This window comes from Eleginops maclovinus, chromosome 8, assembly GCF_036324505.1.
Source record: "Eleginops maclovinus isolate JMC-PN-2008 ecotype Puerto Natales chromosome 8, JC_Emac_rtc_rv5, whole genome shotgun sequence".
In the NCBI taxonomy this organism is placed as follows: domain Eukaryota; kingdom Metazoa; phylum Chordata; class Actinopteri; order Perciformes; family Eleginopidae; genus Eleginops; species Eleginops maclovinus.
Window position 1 is genome coordinate 1,295,051 of NC_086356.1, and position 20,811 is coordinate 1,315,861.

General features: G+C 40.4%; 1 protein-coding gene across 1 annotated transcript in view; it reads left to right on the forward strand.

Moving 5' to 3' along the window:
- The first annotated feature begins 10,081 nt into the window (after positions 1-10,081).
- Positions 10,082-20,811, forward strand: part of hapln1b (hyaluronan and proteoglycan link protein 1b) — a 20,802-nt gene continuing 10,072 nt past the window's right edge. Inside the window, exon 1 of the mRNA XM_063888770.1 lies at positions 10,082-10,360. The gene's annotated coding sequence lies outside the window, so the exon portion shown is untranslated. The remainder of the gene's footprint in view (positions 10,361-20,811) is intronic.

A 20,811-nucleotide genomic window follows, 5' to 3' on the forward strand; every position in this document is an offset into this window, starting at 1 on the left:
CTAATGTCGAGTCAGAAACTGGTTCAGAAAACGTGAACAGAACTTTCAGTGTGGCTCGTTCAGTTGGTAGGTCCTTGATGTCTGTCAAATTGCAGAGCTCATTCCCAAAGTCTGGATCTTCAAACTGTAAAAGGAACTTCCCACGGAGGCCCAGAGTGTTGCCCAGAACTACACATAGCTCATCAACTGATGGGGGAACCTCCTGTAGGGTGACACGTCTTATTTCCTGAGGTGAGACGATGACTCTGAGAAGCATCATTGATGAGATACCAAGAACTGAAACACAGTGAACAAACAAGAAAACGCTTCATTAAACAGTAAATAACATAAATCTAAAAGAAGCTGTGAATGGAGTTAAAACAGCAGAGAGATTACAACAGATAGGGAGGGTGAATTCAGAGATCAGGTAGCCATTTCTACACTACATCGTTATATAGCAAATAGTGTCGTCTAACCTTTAAAGTGCAGTTTATATCCCGTTATGTGGTCCAAAGATTAAGAGTTTGTTTAAATTTATGACAAACCAACCCAATCAAATATTACCTTAATGTAACATGAATGTCCTTGGAGTGACGAGCAGCTTTTTCTTCAACAGGGTATGCAGCAAGGGGAATGTAGTCATTCAGACGGTCCGAATCAATGACACAATTGTTGCAGGATCTCTTCTGGCAAGCTGGTAACACCTGAAATGCTCTTGGAAGGTCGCTGTGAATAGTTCAGTAATGAATGATATGTAACCATCCACTACACAGATCTCCAATACTCTCCCAAAATCTGGCAGTCCACACGTCTGTCCAACTGAGAGTACCATGCCTTTAGAATATTTTGTCCCATTCAAGTAAGCAATGGAGGTGAGTGAAACAGAGTCCAGACCTTCAAACTTATTCCATACAGCCTCTCTGATTGCAGCATCTAGGATGCCCACAGACACAACTGATACTCGTCCAGTCTCAATGCTTGGCTTGAAAATAGTTGGCATCTCCAAGTAATATGACAACATCAGTTGATGTCTTGTGGCCAACGTGTGCAGAATATTTTTGAAATTGCCAGTATTGTGAACCATTCTTTTAAAAAAAGAATGTTTTGCCTCAAATCGTATTGTCCAGAACTCAATTAATGGTCCAAATTTCTGAATCAGAACAGGATAATGTTCAAGATAATGATGTTTAGGGCGTAATTTTAGTACCAGGAAATAATTCTAAGAGCAACTGTCTGTGGTCAGAAATTTTGGCTTGTAGGTAGCACAGGGTTTCTGTTGTGAAAGAGGGGCTTGATAACACCTCCACAATGTCTTTCAGTTCAAGGATCACAGACCAAGTCTTTTCACTCTCTGGAACATGATGGCCAATCAACAGTGGAAGAAATCTCAGAAGTGCCCAGTTCTCGTGTCCGTTGCCACCAATTGTTCTTTTTTTTGAAAAGTTTGTTGGTATTGGTCTGAGGCCTGTTAGTTTTGTCAGAAAACTGAAAGGAAATGATGCTATTCTATCATTAAGATCATTCAATGTGAAATACTTTTTAGCAATAAGATCTGAAAGACATATGCATAGTTCCACAGGTACAATTCCCTCCAACAAATCGTGCAGAAAATCAGGTGGAAAACCTTTTACAGGATGAAAGTGGGCAAGTCTGCTTAAAGGACAGCCTCTCTTCAAACCATGAACACACGAGGCATTAGTTGTGTTAAGCACATTAATGGCTTCATCAAACAGTTCTGGTGTTCTCAAAGTAAATGCCCCACTTCTGACATCATGATGCTGAATATCTTTAAGGTTAGCCAAACAAAATCTGCAAAATTTCTCCACGTTGAAAACTCTTTGGGATCCAGCAAGGGGGGTTTGGGACCAAGTTTTTCGGAGACACATTTCAAAAAAGTTTCCTTTGAACAAGACCCAAGTCTTTTCACAAAACACCCGTCGTTCTTTTAAATGCTGAAGGTCTTTTAATCAGAGGCTCCCAAAAATTTTTCTGTTTCCCCTAATTTTTTTTATGGGCCAAATTTTGCACAATGCGGGTGATAAAAGATGATAATGTTTATCAAGTCTTATGGGGAATTTTTGTATCCCCCCAAAAAATACCCCAAAAAACTAAAGTTCTTTCTTGAAGTTCCCAATGGATTTCAGAAATTTTAAAATCATCAATGATAAGCCAAAAAGCATGCCCAATTCTTCAGCAAAAAGTTTGTTTTCTTTAAAAGTATTCACCATCTTGAAAAGAGGGAGTAAAAGACCCCTTTCCCGGCCTTTGGAAACCCTTTTAATTTTTTCTAGAATCTCACTTCTTTCCAAAACTTTCTTAACCCAAAACTAAAAAAAACATAAACAAATGGGAAAATTTTTTTCTTGTGGATTTTGGCCCTTACAACCCGGTTTTAATCACTGTAAAAACTTTCTGTAAAATGACTCCTTTTTCGTTCTGTGCCCCAAAAGGGCCCCCCTCTTGAAAAAAATTTTTAGTGGGTTTTTAACGATTTTATTTCATCAGACAAAGATGTTAAAGAGGGAAACAGCTGCCAGTTATTTTCCCCAAAACTTTCTCTTAATTTTTTTTAAAAATTTTTTTTAAGCAAAGTCTCCCAATGTCAAATAACTCATCAATTACTTCCCCTTTTACTGGCCCGAATTTTTAAACATGCGAATTGTTTTCATACGGTAAATAAAGATGCCAAATGACCCTTTAATTTCCTCCCATTTTCAAGAGGAGGACACCCCGGGGACTGAAACATTGAAGTTGATTTTGCCTCAGCCCAGAAACCGAATCCCCTTTTTAGCACGGGATTTTTTAAGTTTGGGATGGGGTACAAAAAGCTTTTTTTGGGCTTAAACGGGTTTTAAAGGGGGACAACCCATGATACGACTTCTTGGAGAAGTAATGTTGACAGTAAATTGGGCTTGAAAGAGCAACCTCAAACGGACCCTTTTAAATGTTTTCCCCGTTCCTCAAAAAAGTCTTCCCAATTTGGGGGCAATATTTTTTATATGTTATAGGTTTTGAGAATGGGACCCCAAATCACAGCCTAACTTTGGGCCAAATTTTTTGACCCCTTTTTTAAGTTTTTTAAGTGGTTTTTAAATTCAGTTTGGGTTTTTAAATGTGTTCAAAAAGTCTTGATAAATGCAGACAAGGCCCAACACCTCCGGGGGATGTCCCTGGGTGCTCTTTAAAAATTTCTGTATTAAATTTTTCCCTTTGGGCCCCTTTGGGGGAAAAGGGGCCAAAAATTACAAATTTTCCCCATGAATGGACGTGCGGAATTCGTGAAAGAAAAATTAAAAATGAAAAATTTAAAATAAAAATTTATTTTTTGACAATTAGTGGGTTTTTGAACAGTTATCTATTTAAAATTCAAAAAAACAACAAAACCCAAAAAAACCAATTTTCTTGTTTTTTTTCAATTTTTCATTTGTTTTTTTTGGGTTTGTTTAGCTAACCAATTATGCAGTTGATTCAAAAACCCCCGCAAGAATTTTCAACCTTTATGGTGTTTTAAAAAATTCAGTTTGGGTTTTTTTATAAGTAGTGTGCTGTTAATTTTTTAAGACTGTAAATTGTGATGGGTTTTAATATTTCATTTTTAAAATGAATCCCCCCCCAAATCAATATTATTTTTTTAATTCATCGTAGTGCCAACATGGGGGTTAAATAGGCTTTAAAAACCCCCAACCTGTTGTAATGATTTTTAAAGGATTTTAAAATCCAAACCTTCCTTTTTCCCACCTCTTGACTAAACATTAAAAAAAAATTTATTTTACAATTTGTTCAACCCAAAGGTTTAAATGGAAACAGCCCTGTGCCACCAAAACCTTCCTCTGTCAAACGCCTTTCTCCCCTTTTTCAACCAAAATAAAAAATTCAAAAGTTCTCGCACTTTTAAGTTATTTTAAAAAAATATATATTTTTTTATCTAAAATGACGTTCATTTTTTAGTTAATTCTTTAAATTGGGAAGCTTTCATGGGGAATGTGTTCGAGGACTTGAACTTTGGGGGAAAAAAACCAAGGAAAATTTATGGGGTGTTTTTTTCCCAAAAGAAGGCCCTAAAACAAAAAAAATGAAAACCCCCTTTTAAAAAGCTACCCTTCTCCCCTCTATAAACAGAAAACCTTTAAGCAAAGTAAAAAAGTTTCTAATTTCTCCTATTTGGAAAACCAAAATAAATAAAAAAAGCAAAAAAAATAATTACGGGCAACACAGGGCACTTTCCGGGTTTTCCCGGAAGTGTGACGTGAATTTAAAAACCCCGTTGGGCGCGGCACGCAACCCCAAAAACAAAAAACCAGACGAGGCTGGTGAGGGGCCCAAATTTCGCTGTTTAAACCAATTTAATAAAAATAAAAAAACGGACATGGAAATTTAACAAAGACATACTTGTTTTAGTGGTTATTTCAAAAGAAAAAGGGGACGTTAATGGTTTAAAAGGAAAAAACAGAAATTTTTAAGGCCGGGTTTCTTGCAAGTTATAATTTAAAAAGCCGTAGGGGAGAAAAAGACTGGGTTTATAAACGATTTTTTAAAAAGTATGAAAATAAGGAACAATTTGACAAACACAAGGCAAAAAATTTTTCACTCTCTCTTAAATAATGTTCCCGGGGAGCGAACGCTACCGTTAAAAGGGGCTCCATTTTCTGTGTAAAACATACCGGTAAAAAGGGGACCCCGGGGGAAAAAAACGCATGCTGCCATTTTTAATTTTTCGGGATAAATCCATTTTTAAAAAAAACTTAAATAAATTTAATTGGGGGTAACAGTCAATATAAATACAAAAAGTGGGCAAAAACCCGAGCACGAAGTAAAGCAAGGGCCCCCCACGCAGCCTCAACCGTTTTGGGGGGTAACTAGCAAATAGGGGAACTCAAAAAGTTAGGGGGTCGAAAAAAAATAATTTTCCGGGACATTTTTCCAGGTAAAAAAGCCAAACCCACAATTAAAGTTTTTTATTTTCAACACATGGGGTTAAAGTTTTAAAGGGCTTAAAATTTGAGTAATTAAACTCACCTGCTGTTTCCCCAGCCCCGTGTAAAAAAAAAAACTGTTCGACCGTTTTACCCCACTCGTCACTTTTGGTTCCCCCGACCCTGTTACTCCGCCCCGGGTTTTAGGCCCTTTTCAGGGATTTGTCCTTCCCCCCCGTTTTTCGAAGTGTCCTTGATATTTACTACAAAAGGGGCTGTATTTCGATAGATATATGACTTATTGCGGTGTTTAAATTATTCTGTTCAAGCTTCAACCTTGCCATGAATTAAAAAGAAATTTTAAAATCAAAAGTCCAAAAAAATTAATTTTTTAAACTCCCCTTGGCCCCCTCCCCCCTTTCCCCCCCCCCCCCGCCCCCCCCTTGATCACTTTGAAACCCAAATTCAAACAAACATCCCGATTCTGAAAAACATTTTCCCAAAAAGTCAACCCCAATTAATAACATAAGTTCAAATTTTTTAAAAAAAAGCAGTGAGTTCAAAATCCCAAAAAATTGTTAGAAACCCTTTTTTGTTTTAAAAAAGGGGGTAAGTGGACTTAATAAAAAAAGCTGGGAAAGTTTTAATTTTGAAAAATCAGCAAACCTTTTTAAATTTAGTTTCCAATTTTTGATTCTTAATTATTTTAAACCTTAAAGGGCCCTGAAATAGCATAAAAAAATTGAGGGGCCCTTTTTTTTTCAGCCTAAAATTAGTTTTTTAGGGAAATGGCTATCTTTTGAAGCTAAAATGTTAAAAACATTTTAAATATCCTTTAAAGTTGAAATCCCTGCGCTTCCCCAAAGAAAGGAAAAACTAAAATTGCTTTTTGTTGCCCAAAGTAGGCCCCCAGCTAATGTTAGCAGCTGTATCTATCTTACATGCTAAAGATCGGGGAGTTTGGCTATGCATCAATTGAAGCGAGCTACTGTTTGCTATGTTTGTAAGTAGTTAGCTAGCTTAAGCCTAACAGTTTCTAAAGAGCGCCCGGCTAATAAGCTAACTACCTATTGGTGGCCCCAATAACTTACATTTGAATTATTACTGCAGACCTGTCACTTCTGGCAGCGAGATTAATGATAAAAACATTGTTAACGTGTGTTTTTGGAGCACACATCCAGCAGTTTTTCACATAATTAGTTTAAACAAATGGCCTATTAGCTATATCTGAATGGTCACTTTCTTATAATGTGATTACACTTCATTCAAAAGCTTGAACACAGTTTCACTGTCCAGTAAACGTAGATAAAGCTGTTAACGCTAGGCAAAGTAATAGCAGCAGAAGTAGCATCACAAAATGAAGTCATGTGGAAGCTCTCATGTTTAAGGTGAAACAGGGTGAGGGCTGTCCTGTGTTTGAACTCCCGTCTGTCAGACAGAGGTCGAGCTTCAGACTCCTCTCCTCGGCCTTGAACTCATGTCTTGTTGCTGAGGTGAACATGATCATGGGGGGGGAGGTAATGACTGGGGAGTATTTACCTTATCCAACATCAGCATCTGCACAGAGGCAGCTTTCTAAAGGAGCCACATGTGAGTCTGGTGGGTGTAAACAGATGTGGGGGGGAGGTTGGAGGAAGTCCTGTGCAGAAAGCAGCTTCTGTTTCCCTCTGACTGAGTCTGATTCAGACGCTGAGAAGCCACTCTCCACTTAGACGAGGTTTATTGAAGTTCCAGATGACGGCCCTGCAGGAGGCCTGGTCGGCAGACGTGGATAAATGAGTTTTCACCGCCGACGTTCAACACACAGGCGTGCATTGTTCAGCGCTTCAAAGATTAAACATTCGGTTTTAGGACTCAAACCTGCAGAACGTGCAGTTTACTCTCAGCTGGACGTAGAGTTTTATAGTAAAGCTTAAACAGGAAGATAAAAATGTCTCCTTTTCTTAATGAAATGATTTTAGATGGAAAGCTAAAGCAGAAACCCATGCAATCTGCCGAGGAATGTGCTTTTCTACACTTCATTTTGGCCGTAATGAGATAAATGCACGTTAACAATAGAATATAAAATACAAAAACTAAAAATAATCCAGAAAACTAAAAAGCTTCAACTTTCTGGCTGTTTAAAGACTTATTGAAAAAAACAAAAATATTAAATTTGAAATGATGGAGTTTTGTCACGATAACACTGTCCTTAATTGGAATGCTATTTGATACCACCTGCGATTAACAATTAAGTATGTATTTCAGTAAATTGGAGTGCCGTGATGCTTTTTCTAATCTTCTATCCGAGTCATTTCCACACGTTATAGCACTCAAACATAAAACAAAAACAAAGTAAATGCAGAGTTTTGTTTTTGATTTATATACACAATAAGTGATACCCTACTTTTTTGCATCTTTAACTCAAATGTTTGTTTCGATCAGTGTGAACACAAAAAGGTTTCAATAATTTACCAACATGTTCTCGTCCTTATTCATATTTATATTAGTATTTTTCGTCATATCTTAAACAATGCATCTGAAAAGGGAGTTCCTAATGCGTTCTCTGTCAAATTTGTTTTGTTATAAACCAGCGAATGGAGACTTTTGCCTGTTTGCGTTGAAGGATTTTTGTCATAAAAACAGCTCCAGATTAATTTAAATCCAGCTTTTAAGGCCTTTAAATTCAGACTTGATTTAAATAACTAGAAAGAAATCAATCAATAACACAAAGATATGATATGAAGGCTTTAAGAGACCCAGGTTGCTCAGGATTTGTAGACATATAATATATATAGAGGGTGAAATACGAGGTGTAGACAATAAACTCTATGAATTGTGAATGGCTCTCACTACAGGTCATGTTTTTGGGGAGGGAGGGGTGCAGCATGTTAAAGTCTCAGTGTTTGGCATGTGTGTGTTCGTGTCATTAAACCTAATTCCCCTGAACCCCACCCTGACCGAGCACAAAGACCCCCTGTCCACTTTCTGCCGGGTTAGGGTTGGGGGTGAAGACTTCAAATTACAGCTCTTAGTTTGAGGGACATTTTACTACTTCTATTACATCCAGTACTACGAAGTGGGCTTAGGGAACAAGCATATGAATTAAACTGCTGCATAAAGGAACTACAGCACGGTCACATGACTTCACCTCACCACCGCTAAGCTAAAGGCGGCTAATATTGGGCTATAAAGGAACTACAGCACGGTCACATGACTTCACGTCACCACCGCTAAGCTAAACGAGGCTAATGTTGGGCTATAAAGGAACTACAACACGGTCACATGACTTCACGTCACCACCGCTAAGCTAAACGAGGCTAATGTTGGGCTATAAAGGAACTACAGCACGGTCACATGACTTCACGTCACCACCGCTAAGCTAAACGAGGCTAATGTTGGGCTATAAAGGAACTACAGCACGGTCACATGACTTCACGTCACCACCGCTAAGCTAAAGGTGGCTAATGTTGGGCTATAAAGGAACTACAGCGCGGTCACATGACTTCACGTCACCACCGCTAAGCTAAAGGTGGCTTATGTTGGGCTATAAAGGAACTACAGCGCGGTCACATGACTTCACGTCACCACCGCTAAGCTAAACGAGGCTAATGTTGGGCTATAAAGGAACTACAGCACGGTCACATGACTTCACGTCACCACCGCTAAGCTAAACAGGGCTAATGTTGGGCTATAAAGGAACTACAGCACAGTCACATGACTTCACGTCACCACCGCTAAGCTAAAGGAGGCTAATGTTGGGCTATAGGAACTACAGCACAGTCACATGACTTCACGTCACCACCGCTAAGCTAAACGAGGCTAATGTTGGGCTATAGGAACTACAGCACGGTCACATGACTTCACGTCACCACCGCTAAACTAAAGGAGGCTAATGTTGGGCTATAAAGGAACTACAGCACGGTCACATGACTTCACGTCACCACCGCTAAGCTAAAGGTGGCTAATGTTGGGCTATAAAGGAACTACAGCACAGTCACATGACTTCACGTCACCACCGCTAAGCTAAAGGTAGCTAATGTAGTCTTCTAAAACCCCTAACACAACCCGTTGTCTGCCTCCATCCCAACAACAGTTTATTCTGAACCTCATTATGTGACGACATGATTGACTCTCTCAGTCTGACCTTTTCAACTCTTTATGACTTTAACCTTCAGCTGAGAAGCTCGCTGACCGCAGCAATGGAGAGTTAATGGAGCAGAGTTAGTGGGATCGTTGCAGGACCATCTCTTCTCTCCACAGTCCTGAACATGCACTGTTCTTTACTCTCAAGCAGCTTTAGCATTCTTAAATCAGACTGTAGTTCACCTGCAGTAAATCCAGCAGCTACCCTGCAGTATACAAAGCCATTCAAACTAGCTGCACCTTTACCAGCTCTGAGAACACTTTAATGATCAATCATTATAAAACATATCAGAGATATTATTCTGAAATGGACCAATCAGACAATGACTACTTTTACTGTCGCTACTTTAAGTACATTTAGAGGAGAGTACTTTCTACTTTCACTGGAGGAACATTTAGAATACTTTCACTGTGACAGAGTATTCCTACACTCTGGGGGGGGTAATATGGTGGTTAATTCTCGGGTGGAGTTGTGTAAAGCTTGTGGTTCAGCCCAAGACCAGGAACTGTTCCCAATTACTCTGAAGGCTCACTCTGTGCAAATAAACTGAGGAAGGTCTTCCCATCGCGCCTCCTATACTCTTACACAGTGAGCAGAGACTGAAACCTCTAAATGTTCATGAACAAATAATGTCTAGGAGTTAGAGGTCATTACATACTGCCGGCCATCACAGTTGCATTGTGGGTAATGTAGTCATCTCTGGTTCTGTTACATCGAATATGATATGGGTTGCTCTCATCATATAGTTTAAATAAATGATCAAAGTAGATTTGATTCAAGTTATTTTCACATATTATTGTGTGGTAAAAATTGCTGTAGAAGTTCCTTTTAAATCTCACTGTGTTAAAGGGTCATTTTAAGTGTTTAAATGGAGTAGATGCACTTTAAACCTCACATTAATTGGACTCATGTGAGGGGAGTCAGGCTTCCCTCCAGATTGAGCAACAGGGCTGGGTGCCTCCTCTGTTTGTCTGAAAAACAACAAGACTGCAGATCCCGATCAGGGTTTCCTCTGCTGGGATGAACTCTGACAAACCCCTCGACCCGTCACTGAGTGGATGAGCACTTTTGGCGCAACACATCTGGGAATAAACCTGCAGAAATCTCTGCAAGTTTGGAGGACAATTTCACCTGCGTGCGTAAAAGCGCGCAAACTCTCCATGCAAACACACACACACACACTTACACACACGCACACACTATTCGCTGTACTTCAGAGGAGCCAGGAGAGGCTGAAAACACTCTCACACACACCGCCTGTTTCGTCGTACCTTGACGTGCGTCATCATTTTACGCTTCACTCCGCATCCTGACCGCCGGAGAGACACACTGCGCAGAGCAGGTACAGAAACTCTTACATTTGGTTCATATTTTATGTAAAAAATATGCTTTTTTAAACCTTTAGACTCTTTGGCACACTGCTTGCTTGGGGAAGTGATGGCACAGACACTTTGATTTTGGCACTTTGCCTTTATTGGGTAATGGAGACACAAACAGAAGAGATTTAACAGAGCAGTGGAAACAGTAAATAATGGGACTTTTTTATGATAAATTGCTGTATTTATGAGGATAATCTAATAAAAACAGATGTAAAGACACTTTATACTCTAGAAAAATCCTCAGTTTAGATATGGAAATTAAAAACTGAGGGTAATGGAATCACTGTTGACTGATTTAAGTAATACAATCTATAATTTTGTATTAGCTTTTAGTCATGGTAAAGCTGCTTCTTGTAATGTTGGGCTCCATACATCTTGACTAAAGCCAATACAACTATCATTATCGTAATATATTGAGGTAAAATCAGGACTAAAAAACGTTCTTGTTCAATAAAAACATGAATATCTTCAACTTTTTAGGTCAGAAATTGCAAAAAGCAGCTTCATTACAATTAAAAAATAATGCAAATTAAATAAAACCTATCATTTCTTTCATAATTAGTTTTATAAGTTCAGAAAATGTGTTATTATTGGCTGTGAATCATCTTGTTGTTATTTTTCTATTTATATGCAGTTGTAATGTGATTCCTTTACATGGACACATGAAATGGATTTAATTGACTGAGTTTTTATGTTTGGCATTTACTTTTAAGACACTTTATTGCATCTCTTTTCTAAACGCTGGGAGAGTGAGAGAGAGGAGGAGGTCTCTTCTTCTGTTCTGCTGGAAAAGTTGTAAAAATAGACGTTTTGTTTTTGGTGAAAGAGGACAAACTTCAATATTTCCAGCAGGAAAAGGTGGATTTAATGAAGGGGGGTGGGGGGGGGGGGGGACTTTGGAGAATGACTGAATGAATGTTTTCACTGTGAAGGAGATTGATTGCCTTGTGCATTGTAGAGCTCAGCTTTGAGGTCTTTGTGCATTTCAACTTTATGCCACTTTCAACTTCTGAACATCAGCAGGAGAGGACTCTTTAAAGTAGAGACTCTACATACTGATATACACCTGAACATCAGCAGGAGAGGACTCTTTAAAGTAGAGACGCTACATACTGATATACACCTGAACATCAGCAGGAGAGGACTCTTAAAAGTAGAGACTCTACATACTGATATACACCTGAACATCAGCAGGAGAGGACTCTTTAAAGTAGAGACTCTACATACTGATATACACCTGAACATCAGCAGGAGAGGACTCTTTAAAGTAGAGACACTACATACTGATATACACCTGAACATCAGCAGGAGAGGACTCTTTAAAGTAGAGACACTACATACTGATATACACCTGAACATCAGCAGGAGAGGACTCTTTAAAGTAGAGACGCTACATACTGATATACACCTGAACATCAGCAGGAGAGGACTCTTTAAAGTAGAGACTCTACATACTGATATACACCTGAACATCAGCAGGAGAGGACTCTTTAAAGTAGAGACACTACATACTGATATACACCTGAACATCAGCAGGAGAGGACTCTTTAAAGTAGAGACGCTACATACTGATATACACCTGAACATCAGCAGGAGAGGACTCTTTAAAGTAAAGACACTACATACTGATATACACCTGAACATCAGCAGGAGAGGACTCTTTAAAGTAGAGACACTACATACTGATATACAGCTGAACATCAGCAGGAGAGGACTCTTTAAAGTAGAGACACTACATACTGATATACACCTGAACATCAGCAGGAGAGGACTCTTTAAAGTAGAGATGCTACATACTGATATACACCTGAACATCAGCAGGAGAGGACTCTTTAAAGTAGAGACACTACATACTGATATACACCTGAACATCAGCAGGAGAGGACTCTTTAAAGTAGAGACACTACATACTGATATACACCTGAACATCAGCAGGAGAGGACTCTTTAAAGTAGAGATGCTACATACTGATATACACCTGAACATCAGCAGGAGAGGACTCTTTAAAGTAGAGACTCTACATACTGATATACACCTGAACATCAGCAGGAGAGGACTCTTTAAAGTAGAGACACTACATACTGATATACACCTGAACATCAGCAGGAGAGGACTCTTTAAAGTAGAGACTCTACATACTGATATACACCTGAACATCAGCAGGAGAGGACTCTTTAAAGTAGAGACACTACATACTGATATACACCTGAACATCAGCAGGAGAGGACTCTTAAAAGTAGAGACTCTACATACTGATATACACCTGAACATCAGCAGGAGAGGACTCTTTAAAGTAGAGACACTACATACTGATATACACCTGAACATCAGCAGGAGAGGACTCTTTAAAGTAGAGACGCTACATACTGATATACACCTGAACATCAGCAGGAGAGGACTCTTTAAAGTAGAGACGCTACATACTGATATACACCTGAACATCAGCAGGAGAGGACTCTTTAAAGTAGAGGCGCTGAGCAGAATAGGGCCCCTTTAACCTCTTTAAATAAAAAAATATTTGGAATTCTTTATTTCCGACTTGATTGATTGACTAATTGGCGCGTTGCACTAACTGTCCTTCAGTGTGTGTAATTGAGGTTTCATTTAATCACAGTGGATCATTTTTGTCACACTTGTCATAGTTGTGGTCGAGCTGTGCAGCACCACAAGTGATTAAGAGCAACAACCCCTCTCTGTGAGCTGCTTAGACTTCACGGCTCCACCCTGAACCCCCCACTCAACACACACACACACACACACACACACACACACACACACACACACACAAATATAAAGAGGGGTGTATTCTCTGCAGAGACACACAGAAATGCAGTCGACCTCAATTTCTGATAATTGCTGCTGATCAGGAAACAACAGGTTAAATAAATGTGTGTGTGTCGTTGTGTGTGTGTGTAGTGTGTGTGTGTGTGTGCGAGCGATGTGGCTTCACATGTTAATTAATAAGAACTTTCTTTATGAATAGACGTTTGTGTTGAGTAATGTGTTTGCTGCAGATTGAAAGGAAATATTTCCCAGTGTGTGTGTGTGTGTGTGTGTGTGTGCTTTCACCACCACTGTTTGTGCAGCTCACAGCTTTTTGAGGACACATTTTCTGACCCTTCCTTTATTTAGCAGAAACATAAACATTGACTCAGAGGAAACACACTTTATTAATTGCTCAAACAAACGGAGGTTGGACGAGGAACTGGAGATAAGACGTTGGGGGACTGTAAAACATGTGACGGTGTTCCCTTCAAACTATCACAATAATGGATCCTTTACAGATGTAGAAACATGGTGTGTGATCTCCTGATTTAGTGTGTCTGCTTGTTTGGTCCATCTCAAGCAGGCACAGGTAGACCTCAGAGGGGGCCTGCCCTGTGGCACTGCTGTTAGACATTTCTTTATCTGAGTACCTGTGCAGTGTCACCGGCCGAGGATGCTGTGGCACCTGCATTCTGATTGGCTAAGGCACCCCAGTGGGACTCACCCTTTATCTGGTTCTCATGTGTGCACACAGACAATGATCAGTCATTAATTAACTGTCATTACAGGCGTGCACATTTATGAATTCCTCTGCATGCGCCTGATCTCAAGAAGGTGTTTCTAATTCTGTTTTTCCAGCAACAAACTCCATGATGACTGTTTGCACGAGGAGCCGTTGTTTGTTTACTTCCTTGCTCCCTGAAGTCCCAACGCTGTTTGAAGAAGGTTATTTCGGTTTGTCTGTTTGTCAGCAGGGTGACGGGAAACAACCCTAACAGATGTTGTTAAACTTGCTGTGGTTGTATTTCTCGGAACAATTAACTTATTAGTACATTTTTGGGTTTCCTTCCTTGAGTCCATCTTGACTGAGCTGGATACTCATTTTCAGAATCCGAAATTAAAACACTTTATTTCTCCAGAGGGGGAAATTGGGTTTTGTCACAGTTGCTCTATTTAGAATAAAAATAATAAATAAATATAAGAAGTGAAAAAGTGAAATAAAGATCAAATAAAATACAAATATTTATAAAAAGGCTGGAAGTTCAAATTAAATTTGGGTAAAAAAGGTCAAATCTAATGGAATAATTACAGTATGTATATAAACTCAAAGTTTATAAATGAAGTAAAATGTGCATTAAATGAAAATTGAATTATTTGTTTAAAGAAAAAATAAATAAATACAAAAATAAAATCATTCAGGAAAACAGAAGGAGTTAAAATAAAATGTCCGTAAAAGAGAAAACATTTTAAAACATAAGAATCTATTTTTAAATGTGCAATAAAAGTTCAAACTAAATAAAAATAGTTAAATAAACGTAAGAAGTTAAAACGCAAATGACCACAAGTACGTTTCAAATATTGCACGTTACACTCGGCTTTGACCCAGGCTGAACTTTGACCTTTGCCTCCTCACCTTTAGAGACCTTGACCCTGTGAATAAGGAGAACCAGTAACAGATGCATGCTGGGATGAAGAAGACTGCATGTCTCTCCTTAGGGTCAAGGTGGGCATCTAACAGGGTGGGAGGAGAGTCGTATATCACCCCCTCACAGCAGGAGGATAGAGGGGAGAGAGGGTTTAGGGTGAGGGTCCAGATTATCTAAAAGTGTCATTTATCCTGCAGAGGTTTGTGAGGTTTCTTAACCAGGCGGTAAACAAGATTTATTACGAGTTAAATTAAGTAAATCAGGAAGGGAAAGTGTTCTTGGGTGCAGTATTTTAAGTAAAGTAGATGAAGTCATGTGACCGTGCTGTAGTTCCTCTATAGCCCAACATTAGCCTCCTTTAGCTTAGCGGTGGAGACGTGAAGTCATGTGACCGTGCTGTAGTTCCTTTATAGCCCAACATTAGCCGCCTTTAGCTTAGCGGTGGAGACGTGAAGTCATGTGACCGTGCTGTAGTTCCTTTATAGCCCAACATTAGCCTCCTTTAGCTTAGCGGTAGTGACGTGAAGTCATGTGACCGTGCTGTAGTTCCTTTATAGCCCAACATTAGCCTCCTTTAGCTTAGCAGTGGTGACGTGAAGTCATGTGACCGTGCTGTAGTTCCTTTATAGCCCAACATTAGCCGCCTTTAGCTTAGCGGTGGAGACGTGAAGTCATGTGACCGTGCTGTAGTTCCTTTATAGCCCAACATTAGCCTCCTTTAGCTTAGCGGTAGTGACGTGAAGTCATGTGACTGTGCTGTAGTTCCTTTATAGCCCAACATTAGCCTCCTTTAGCTTAGCAGTGGTGACGTGAAGTCATGTGACCGTGCTGTAGTTCCTTTATAGCCCAACATTAGCCGCCTTTAGCTTAGCGGTGGAGACGTGAAGTCATGTGACCGTGCTGTAGTTCCTTTATAGCCCAACATTAGCCTCCTTTAGCTTAGCGGTAGTGACGTGAAGTCATGTGACCGTGCTGTAGTTCCTTTATAGCCCAACATAAGCCTCCTTTAGCTTAGCGGTGGAGACCTGAAGTCATGTGACCGTGCTGTAGTTCCTCTATAGCCCAACATTAGCCTCCTTTAGCTTAGCGGTAGTGACGTGAAGTCATGTGACCGTGCTGTAGTTCCTTTATAGCCCAACATAAGCCTCCTTTAGCTTAGCGGTGGAGACCTGAAGTCATGTGACCGTGCTGTAGTTCCTTTATAGCCCAACATTAGCCTCCTTTAGCTTAGCGGTGGTGACGTGAAGTCATGTGACCGTGCTGTAGTTCCTTTATAGCCCAACATTAGCCTCCTTTAGCTTAGCGGTAGTGACGTGAAGTCATGTGACCGTGCTGTAGTTCCTTTATAGCCCAACATTAGCCTCCTTTAGCTTAGCGGTAGTGACGTGAAGTCATGTGACCGTGCTGTAGTTCCTTTATAGCCCAACATTAGCCTCCTTTAGCTTAGCAGTGGTGACGTGAAGTCATGTGACCGTGCTGTAGTTCCTTTATAGCCCAACATTAGCCGCCTTTAGCTTAGCGGTGGAGACGTGAAGTCATGTGACCGTGCTGTAGTTCCTCTATAGCCCAACATTAGCCTCCTTTAGCTTAGCGGTAGTGACATGAAGTCATGTGACCGTGCTGTAGTTCTTTTATAGCCCAACATAAGCCTCCTTTAGCTTAGCGGTGGAGACCTGAAGTCATGTGACCGTGCTGTAGTTCCTTTATAGCCCAACATTAGCCTCCTTTAGCTTAGCGGTGGTGATGTGAAGTCATGTGACCGTGCTGTAGTTCCTTTATAGCCCAACATTAGCCTCCTTTAGCTTAGCGGTGGTGACGTGAAGTCATGTGACCGTGCTGTAGTTCCTTTATAGCCCAACACTAACAGAGAGATGCTGCTTTCAGGGTCCAACACAGTAGTACGACATCACACACCTCTCTGTGCTGCACACTTACTCTCTTTGTGGCGGCATGGTGGGGTGATGGTGACGCGTTGGCAGGTAGTTTGAACCCACAACTTTAACCAGGGAGGAAAATAGATGTAGTATTTGTGAATACCCCAATTCTGTGTGTACGGTAAATGCCCCACCCATCACTTCCTACCCCACCCACATGCAAATACACACTCACAGTGTGTGTGTGTGTGTGTCTGTGTGTGTGTGTCTGTGTGTGGCAGGTTGTTTCACAGCTGCCATTACATCAGCCGCTGAATATAGCAGCACGTCAGCGTGAGGAAATACCTGTACACACACACTTTACTCCAGATTCACCCAAAAAATAGAGTCTGTGTTTGATTAGGGAGGGGGTTTACATGCTGGAGGAATGTATGGAAGCCCAAAGGGGACTTTATTATAAGAATAATGTTCAGTTGAAAATGAAAATACATCTATATTTTTTTATAAAAATGCAATTGCGGAATGAAATGTTCATTTTTTAACAATACAGTCCCTTTTTTAGACAGAATTGAAATGTCCTGTTTCATACTAAGAGGTGATGATGGTTTGATTGAGTGCAGCGACCTGTTATCTGTCTCCCAGTGACAGCTGGGATGTTTTCCAGAGCTCTGAGCGGTGTTGTTGGAAGGAAGACGTGATGTAGATAGCGTCACATTAAAGATTCTCCACCGTCTCTGCAGCAGGAAACCGTCGACCCAGCAGGACAGGCTCTCTGTGATTATTTAGATCTGTTAAGAGCGACGATTTGCATCCGACAAACAAAGGGCTTGTCAGGGTCTTCCTTCCCTTCCCCCGTCTCTAAAGTACATATTTCACTGTTTCTCAGACACAGACCTCCTCTGAAAGAAATACAGAGCTTCATGTTCCTCAACATAAATCAGTGTTGACGTCAGTAAAACATGCATCTCATGAAATCCATACGTGTCCTGAGAGCCTCTGTGGCCCCTCACATCAGACCCAGAGTCCAGGGGGGAGAGGGTAGTCTGGAGACAGGAAGATGGAGGGGTTAAATCCCCCTTTCCTTATTCAATCAAGATACATTTTCATATGGACCCATGTCTCTACAGTTAATCAACTTCTCATATTAACTCTGCATGGTCTTTTTTTATTACTCAGCAGTCTGCAACAAACAAATGTAATCTGATTACTGAAACTCACAACTTTCCAGACTCCAATGTGAAAGTACACATAGCAGGATATATCAGAAAACACCACTATCCGTTTAAATCATTCTTTTAATTCCGACTTTAATCTCATATTTCTTTTTAGTTCAAAATGAAATAAATAATCACAGAATTTGACTTTCTCTCCAAAAATTGAATTTAAATCAGAATTGATTTATTTTCTCAAAATTTCACTTTTTTTAGTCTTGGTTTAATATTTCACCAAAAGTATGAAAGTGTTTCACGCTGTCACTTTGTAAATGTACTCGTGTGCTGGACTTTGCCTTGAACTTTATTTGGGGTATTTAAATGTTATGCTACTTTTTCTCGGAGGGAATCCTTGAACTCTGTATTTATTTGACAGTTAATCTGAATATTTCAATTCAGATTAACGTCCAAAAACCAGAATGAACAAACAAAGGTTTGGTTACTTTAAAGTAAGCATGCAGCATCAATGTGCTAAAAAAGAGAACCCAATAATATGATAAATTATTATGAAATGGGCCGTTCTGTATACCGGATCCTCTAACTGTCAAACATCAACTTTCCTGACATTTTTCCAGCGGTGAAGATGTATTACTGCTCTCATCTCCTCACTGTAATATAACTCCAGTCCCTCGGGTCTCCGTCAGACTTTAAGGCTTTCTGTGTTTCACACTTCATTTAGTTCTCCTTCTGAAGGAGGTTGAGAGGGTCAACTGATTTTACCCGTATCATAAATTTGTGTCAGCTTCAAACCAGCGGGATATCTGTAGAGTTACGAGAGGAGACGAACACCAAGTCTCACGGGACAGATTACGTTTTATACTCCTGAAGTGTCAAACATATACAGTTGCAAACAGAGATGGATGACTTCTTCTCCCGAAGCACAAGAGGGAATATCACTACACGTCAAAGTCCTGATTCAAAATGTTACTCAGTACAGAAGAATGATCAGAATGTGCTTCTAATCTCACAGTATGATATTACAGCAGTATGTTCACCTGAAAGTGGGGCTGCTTTCTCAAATGGTTCTAATATAAGAAAAACAGACTCATGACTCTCGCAGATAGATCGTCAAAGAAAGAGGTGCATCTGCGTGGTTCATTACGAAATCATCTGCTCGAGAGGAAAGAGAGAGGCCTACCCCTCAGTGCGGGTCTGTGCGTTTCAGACTCTGAAGAGACAAATTAAACTCTGTGAAGCTGCACTTCAGAGAGCTAATGGAGCCATTAGATGTCTTAACTCTCTGAAAGTGATTATCATTTGGAGAAGAGGTCAAAGGTTCTCTAAACACGGGTCTAAAGGATCACTTTACTCTGCAGAATAGAAATGAAATAAAAGAGAAGAACCAAACAAGGCATGGAAACTTTGAGAGAACTTCTTTGTACTTGGAGTATTTACAGGGTGATGACCCAGTTAAACTCACGCACGTCTTCAAATAAACGTCCACGCTAAACAGGGATTTATTAAGCGATGCAGGCAGGAGGAAAGTGAGTATCCAAAGCGTAAGAAACCCCATGAAGACCGCCGTTTATTCACCTCAGAGCTGAGCCCCTTTTGTTTTCTTTAACCCCAGAGGCTGCTGGGAAAACATGCTATTGTTATTCTTCTGTTCTGCCAAATGACATTGCTTTTGCAAAATGTTTGGACCAAACCTGGTGTTCATGAGCTCATTATTCTGGGATTACATTGACTTTATAAAGAGAGGCTGTACTAAAGCTAGCAGAGTTTTAAGCTAAATGCTAATGGATAAAGGAACTACAGCACGGTCACATGACTTCACGTCACCACCGCTAAGCTAAAGGAGGCTAATGTTGGGCTATAAAGGAACTACAGCACGGTCACATGACTTCACGTCTGCACCGCTAAGCTAAAGGAGGCTAATGTTGGGCTATAAAGGAACTACAGCACGGTCACATGACTTCACGTCTCCACCGCTAAGCTAAAGGAGGCTAATGTTGGCTATAAAGGAACTACAGCACGGTCACATGACTTCACGTCTCCACCGCTAAGCTAAAGGAGGCTAATGTTGGGCTATAAAGGAACTACAGCACGGTCACATGGCTTCACCTCACCACCGCTAAGCTAAAGGAGGCTAATGTTGGGCTATAAAGGAACTACAGCACGGTCACATGACTTCACGTCTCCACCGCTAAGCTAAAGGAGGCTAATGTTGGCTATAAAGGAACTACAGCACGGTCACATGACTTCACGTCTCCACCGCTAAGCTAAAGGAGGCTAATGTTGGCTATAAAGGAACTACAGCACGGTCACATGACTTCACGTCTCCACCGCTAAGCTAAAGGCGGCTAATGTTGGGCTATAAAGGAACTACAGCACGGTCACATGACTTCACGTCTCCACCGCTAAGCTAAAGGAGGCTAATGTTGGGCTATAAAGGAACTACAGCACGGTCACATGACTTCACGTCACCACCGCTAAGCTAAAGGCGGCTAATGTTGGGCTATAAAGGACCTACAGCACGGTCACATGACTTCACGTCACCACCGCTAAGCTAAAGGAGGCTAATGTTGGCTATAAAGGAACTACAGCACGGTCACATGACTTCACGTCTCCACCGCTAAGCTAAAGGAGGCTAATGTTGGGCTATAAAGGAACTACAGCACAGTCACATGACTTCACGTCTCCACCGCTAAGCTAAAGGAGGCTAATGTTGGGCTATAAAGGAACTACAGCACAGTCACATGACTTCACGTCTCCACCGCTAAGCTAAAGGCGGCTGGAATAATAAATAATAAAGCTGAATATCAATGGGTTTAAAATTTGCTGACAATCCCTCCTAATCCATCCTGCTGCCCTTTCCAAATGAAACTCACTCTGTTTGTATGACTGCATGCGTTAGTGTTGGCCTGTAGGACTGGGAGGGGTCCGCTGTTCTTACTGGGACAATAACTGATTTAAT